Source organism: Mya arenaria, chromosome 12 (assembly GCF_026914265.1).
Source record: "Mya arenaria isolate MELC-2E11 chromosome 12, ASM2691426v1".
Classification (NCBI taxonomy): domain Eukaryota; kingdom Metazoa; phylum Mollusca; class Bivalvia; order Myida; family Myidae; genus Mya; species Mya arenaria.
Genome location: NC_069133.1, coordinates 4,447,005 through 4,453,940, shown reverse-complemented (window position 1 = coordinate 4,453,940; position 6,936 = coordinate 4,447,005). Strand labels below are relative to the sequence as shown.

General features: G+C 35.8%; 1 pseudogene; it reads right to left on the bottom strand.

Moving 5' to 3' along the window:
• Positions 1–384: 384 nt before the first annotated feature.
• LOC128211688 (uncharacterized) lies at positions 385–6,511 on the bottom strand (annotated as a pseudogene).
• Between the last annotated feature and the right edge of the window lie 425 nt (positions 6,512–6,936).

The following is a 6,936-nucleotide window of genomic DNA, read 5'->3' as shown; positions in this document are numbered from 1 at the left end:
AGGTTCAAGTAAATAAGTATATTCGACAATTCCGAATATAATAATCCTCTAGAAATGATACTTGTATACTTTTAACAAGTAATAGCACTACTACATTAATTTTTACTCAACATTTGTATCATTATTATTTAATTTAACTTGAACCTTTGGGTTAATCAATTTAATTATCCTTTTCCTAAGAGAATATATTTACCTCATACACACTCGTCTTCCTTCCTCCTCTGCTCTGGTTCACGTCATGTACCTCGTCTTGTCACCCGATTGGTCACGGCACCAATGTAACCGGGGCTCTTCGGGCTTGAGGTGTGGACGGAAGTGTAGGTTTTTAATCTTAAGGAAAAGAAAAACTAGACATATAACTCTTTTAAGTTTTTAATTTATTCTCTACAACACCCCTTTAATTTCAATTACTGTAGTACTTGGTACTGTAGGCTTTGAGCAGACGCTTGTGTTGAAGCAATATGGGGCAATATGGTCGTAGAGGTACCAGCGCCTTTTGGCATCCAGTCCTTTCAGCTGGATTCGCTCAGGATAGTCTCTGAGCTGGGCAATAGATGCGGGCTTGCCAACTTGAACCTCTATCTTATTGTCCTTGGCATGCTCTCTCACAAATACGCTGAAGGGCTTGTCGGCTGCAATCCTGCAAAACAATGATGATATGTGCAGTACCTGGTGTTTGTAACAAATTGCACACATTGCAACATTTGCTTTAAAGGGGCTGTACTCCGTATGATAAAATAGCGAAAAAAAAAAGAAAATTGTCGAAAACTGACATAAACTTGGCAACGATGTGTACAATGCATTTAAACTTACTAACTGAAGTACCACATAGTTTACAATTAATTTAAGTTAAGCAATTATTTCCTATTTTACATACTGGGTATGTCTACCAGGTAGAATTCAATCCTTATGCGTGATTGGCTAGTCGGTGTTATCACGTGATATTATCGAGGTAGGTGTATAGCTTAATTATGTCACCCAATTAGAGTAGGCCGTTGTAGCTCAGTAGATAAAACGCTAGACTGCAATTTTGGCGACACAGGTTCGAACCCGGTCTCCGACACATTCTTTTTTACATTTTTGTACTTTCTTTTACAATTATGATATCAATGCCTAACACATTCTATTAGATAATTGTCCTGAGATTTGTTACAGAAAAAAACTTTTTTTGGTGACACACATTTTGGTGTACAGTCCCTTTAATATCAAAATAAATCTCTGAAAAAATGGTATAGTATAAAAAAGAGGGCCATTATGGCCCTAAATCGCTCACCTGAGTAAAAGAGTTTAACCTTTGTTATTAATATAGCTTGTTTCTCAAAGAATATTGAACAAGAGCTGTCAAAGTATGTGACAAATGCCCCCCAATGTGACAATGATCTATGAACAAGTACATAAAAAGTTAATCTTGCCTTTATGTGTCAAATACATATTGTAAGTTATATTAAATTGCCTCTGAGCATAGAAAAAACACACAATCATACTAAATGACAGCCAACACTTTTTATGTCCTCATATTCAGCATTCCATTGTGAATAAACACTGTGTATCTTTCACCTTAGAGGTAGGGACATGGGTCTTGCACACGACACGTTGTCTTGGTATGTCGAAAACATATGGCAAGTCATTTTAAAATTTGTCCATATAAGAGTAAGTCACAGCGCGGACACGACAGCCTATATTTTCCTTCAGGTTGCCATGGCAACCAGAGTTCTGCATGGAATTAAGTTTTTTGAACAATTATGAAAAAGCACCAACCAAGGATCATTCCTATGAAGTTTCATCAAATTTGTCCAAGCGGTTTAGGAGAAGAAGATGATTGTAACCAATTGTTGACACTTTTCCTTTAGGTTGCCATGTCAACCAGAGTTCTACATGGAATTAATTTCTTTGAACAATTTTGAAAAAACACCAACCAAGGATCATTCCTATGATGTTTCATCAAAATTGTCAAAGCGGTTTAGGAGAAGAAGATGATCATAACCAATTGTTGACACTTTCCTTTAGGTTGCCATGGCAACCGGGCCAAACAAAATTATGTGAACAAATTTCAGAGAGGTCCATGCAAGGACACTTCAAACCAAATTTGCTGAAGATCTATAAAGGGGTTCATGCGAAGAAAATGTTAAGTTTTTTTATTAATTTTAGCTCTGGTGGCCCTTAAAAGGGGCCAAACAAAATTATTTGAAAAGACCTGACAGAGGCCCATGCTAGGATGCTTCAGACTTGAAGATCCATCAAGCAGTTAATAAGATCAAGTTGTTTAAAGGTTTTTCTATTTTTTTTGCTCTGGTGACCCCTAAAAGGGGCCAAACAAAACCATTTGAACAAAGTTGAGAGAGGACCATGTAAGGATGCTACATATCAAGTATGGAGTCATTCTGACCTTTACTTTCAGAGGAAAAGATGTTTAAGTGACAAGACAATGTAAAAACAAATGACCCCTGAGCAAGGCCAATTTGACCCCGGGACAATAATTTGAATACCTTTGGTGTAGGTCCACTAGGTAACACTATATACCAAATATGAAAGCTCTAGGTCTTATATTTTGGAGAAGAAGATTTTTAAAGTTTTATTATATAAGACTATATAAAAATATTGAAAACCTAAGCATATGAACACGGGGCGTGGCCAATTTTGACCCCAGGGCTAAAGTTTGAACAATCTTAATAGTGGTCCGATAAACAATGCTTCATACCAAATATCTAAGGCCTTCGCCTTTTGGTTTCGGAGAAGAAGATTTTATAAGTTTTCATCATATACATATATAAGGAAACCCATGACCGCCCGGGCGGGGCCATTTTTTGACCCCAGGGCCAAAGATTGAACAATATTGGTACAAGTCAACTAGATGATATATCATGCCAAATATCTAAGCTCTTGTCATTACTTGATTTTACGTATGTATCTATATATATATATTTGTTATTAATTGTTGTATGTGGCCCATATTGAAAATTGGTATGTGTACTAGATATGTTATCCAGTTTAAATTAAGACGTTACTTGTCTTTGTGAGTTCGGAGAAGATTTTTTAAGTTTTCACTATAACACATATAGAGAAAACCCATCAGCCCCGGGGTGTGGCAAATTTTGACCCCAGGGCCATAATTTGAACAAACTTTGTAGAGGTCCACTAGACGATGAAATATGCCAAATATCTAAGCTCTAAGCCACTAAGTTCAGAGGAGATGATTTTTGAAGTTTTCACTATAAACATATAGAAAAAACCCATGACCCCCGAAGGGGGTGGGGCCAATTTTGACCCCAAGGCCATAATTTGAACAATCTTTGTAGAGGTCCACCAGACGATGAATCATGCCAAATATCTAAGCTCTAGTCCAAGTATGTTCAGAGGAGAAGATTTTTGAAGTTTTAACTATAAACATATAGAGAATACCCTAGCCCCCCTAGGCGGGGCCAATTTTGACCCCAAGGCCATAATTTGAACAATCTTTGTAGAGGTCCACTAGACGATGAATCAAGCCAAATATCTAAGCTCTAAGCAACGTAAGTTCAGAGGAGATTTTTGAATTTTTTTAATATAAACATATAAAGAAATCCCATGACTTCCCGGGGCGGGGCCAATTTTGACCACAGGGCCATAATTTGAACAATCTTGGTAGAGGACCATTTGGTGATCCTACCTACATATATCAACGGCCTAAGCCTTGTGGTTTGGGAGAAGAAGAGTTTTAAAGTTTTTCCTTTCCATTGCCATGGCAATCAGAGTTCTGCATGGAATTCAATTCTTTGAACAATTTTCAAAGGGGACCACCCAAGGAACATTCCTGTGAAGTTTGGATGAAATTGGCTAAGCGGTTTACGAGGAGATGTCGTTTAAAGTAAAAGTTTACGGACGGACGGACGGACGGACGACGGACGGACGCCGGACAAATTGTGATCACAAAAGCTCACCTTGTCACTATGTGACAGGTGAGCTAAAAATGTTTCATACACAGGCAGCGATACTTCTACAATTATTAAGTTTTACCTGAAGTGATGGTACTTCTTCAGGTTTGGAATTGGCTTCAGGAGCTTCCTGGTATACTCCAACCAGTCATAGAATAAAACTGGTTTGGCAGGGCCATCAATAAGCTGTGGAGTGTTGTGTCCACTGCGAGATGATAGCCGTACTGTTTCAGCCACTTCCTCCATTGTTTCAGCAGTGCGCTGCCTCCATTTGGTCTAACATAAATAAACATGTCATAATTACTATGTTATAACAAAAAATATTTAACACAATCTTGTTTAACATCATAAGGTATTATGTATAACTTCAGTGTTTAATTCATGCACCAAACATCCATAAAATTAAATACAACTTCCTTGTGGCATAATTCCAATAGATGATAAAGAATATTTTCATTATGTGCCTAGAACTGTTATAAAATGACATAGTTGTTAAGATGAGCTATTTATTGTATGCGCACCAATGATCATTTCTGAACTGATGTCATTGAAAAATATTTTGCATACTGACGTTTTATTTGGAGGTGATAGCTGACCAAAGTTTCAATAGAGTGAAACATTTATATTTGTTATTTCACTGTTTTAAAATCTGGGTAACTGAAAGCAATATCAGTCTAACAATAGAAAAAAGAGCACCAAATTTAAAGAAATTTATTTTTACATCTACCTTCCACAGATCAAAATGCCAGTCCGGACTGAACTTTGTGTGCCCTGTTTCCATCAAACTAAACTCTATAATTTAATGCAGGCCCTTCAGAACACGCCAGACACCATACCTTAAACATAGAATTACATATGATTTATTGAACTGACAGTCTTCATATGACATATAGGAAAGTTAATAAGAACATAACTAAGCCAGAACTAATATATAAGATAAATGAATATTTTGAGATAACTGATTACAGGATCCTGACATAACTGGCAAAAACCTATAAATGTTAGTCTGTCCTGTTAATCTAATACTGTAATGTTTCAATATGCAGTACACATGATATATACTTGAACACTGTTTTGTCAACATACCCAATGACCGCATTGTTTTTATTTTGCCCAACACAGTTGTCCATATGCATGCATGCGGATTCTTCCCCATAGGACAGTTCTTGGAAATGGTGGTGCAGCATAGATACAACACTGTTTGCCCCCTTGCCCACATCACATATTCTTCATCAATCAGATAAAATATCTGTGACCCTGAAAAGACAGAAACAACTTAAAATATAACTGATATATTAATCCTGTACTTTTATGTTCAAGTAAGAACTTTCATTTTGGTTATATTAAGGATTTAAACAAGAGCATCTCAGAATGAATGTGAACGCTCCTCTGTTCTATTTAATGAATTAACAAAACATGAAAGTTTTGAATTTAACCTATAAAAAATCAGAAAGTGTAATAAACATTAACCATTTCAATATAACAAAATTTACCTAAGGATTCACAGCACACCCCAAAGCAGCCGCACTTCCTGGCAGTTTTGAAGAATATAGGCCCCACTTGCTGTTCATAGAGTAAAACACTTGCTGGGCATAGTCGAAACTGTAATGGATTGAAGTTCTGTGTGCAGCAGGGGCTTGACCTGAAATTGTACATTTGAACATAAGATTTCCAAAAACTATCTAATTACTGACATGCGAATTGCACAAAGGTATTCATAGTGTATTTAAATGTCTTTAATATGTTATACCTTTGAAATCTGCAATTATGACCTTGATCTATACATGCCAGTTGCAACTAGTTGAAGCATGAACAGAATAATAATTTTGATGGGAATCTGTTTTTTCTTGATTATTTTCATTGTGTATCATTTCTTTTCAAAGAAGAATCAGCCAGAGCCTGAGAGGTAATTAAAAACTTTCATGAAAGAGATATCTGTAACAAGGACAGTAGCACAAATGTATTGCAATTTCAAATATATTTATGTTTTCTTTCATTACTTTCAGCCAAACATAAATTATTTATTTATTAACCTCATAAAGTATAAAACAACGACTGTATAGGAGTGGTCTATACCGGGCCAATACATTTATTCAATGATCATACACGCAATGGTTTCATGAGGAAAAAATTGAACACTGAATGTGGCATCGATCGACCAATTTTCTGATGGTTTAACTGGCCCGGTACAACCTGATATGACGAAAACACATGGACAAACGGCTTTTATACCAGCCGTTTGGTTATATAAACCCACTGACCATTACCATATATGGCAATAGTCGGAAATACCCCCCCCCATATATGGTAATTATCGTAAATACGATTTATTCCGAACAGAAAATAAATATATTTATGTTTTCTTTCAATATTTCAGCCAAACATAAATTATTTATTTATTAACCTCATAAAGTATAAAACAACGACTGTATAGGAGTGGTCTATACCTGGCCAATACATTTATCGAATGAAAAAGAACGGGAAAAACCCGATTTGTATAAACATTATTTTAGTTACTCAACTTTAAGTAACTGACTTCTTGTATTTTTCATTTTCCCTGATGTAAATATCTTTAGAAATCTCTGATCTCCATCGACCATGTTTTTTTTTAATTAATCTATCTGGTACGCCCCTTCCAGAAGCTGTTGTCGCACCTACCGACCTAATCGAATGCAATCCGTATTTAGAACTATCTAATCCTAAAATTGTAAGAGTTTTAACAAATATTTGTCTTGCTGTTGTATATGAAATATGCTTCCCCTTTCTTAATCTATGTGTATTATCTTTCTTGGAAAAATAAACGTTTCTAAACAAAAATTCATCTGAATCTTCTGAAAGCTGTGCTGAATCCATGTACATTCGTAAACAATTCACAGGACAAATATCGCTATCTGTCTTGGCAATTATAACGAGGTGTCCCTATTTTTATTGATCATTCTTTGATTGTCTTAACAGCACTTCTATGCAATCTTCTTTAAAAACAATATCAGAACATCTTAAGGAAACTACCTCGCTAAATCTGAAA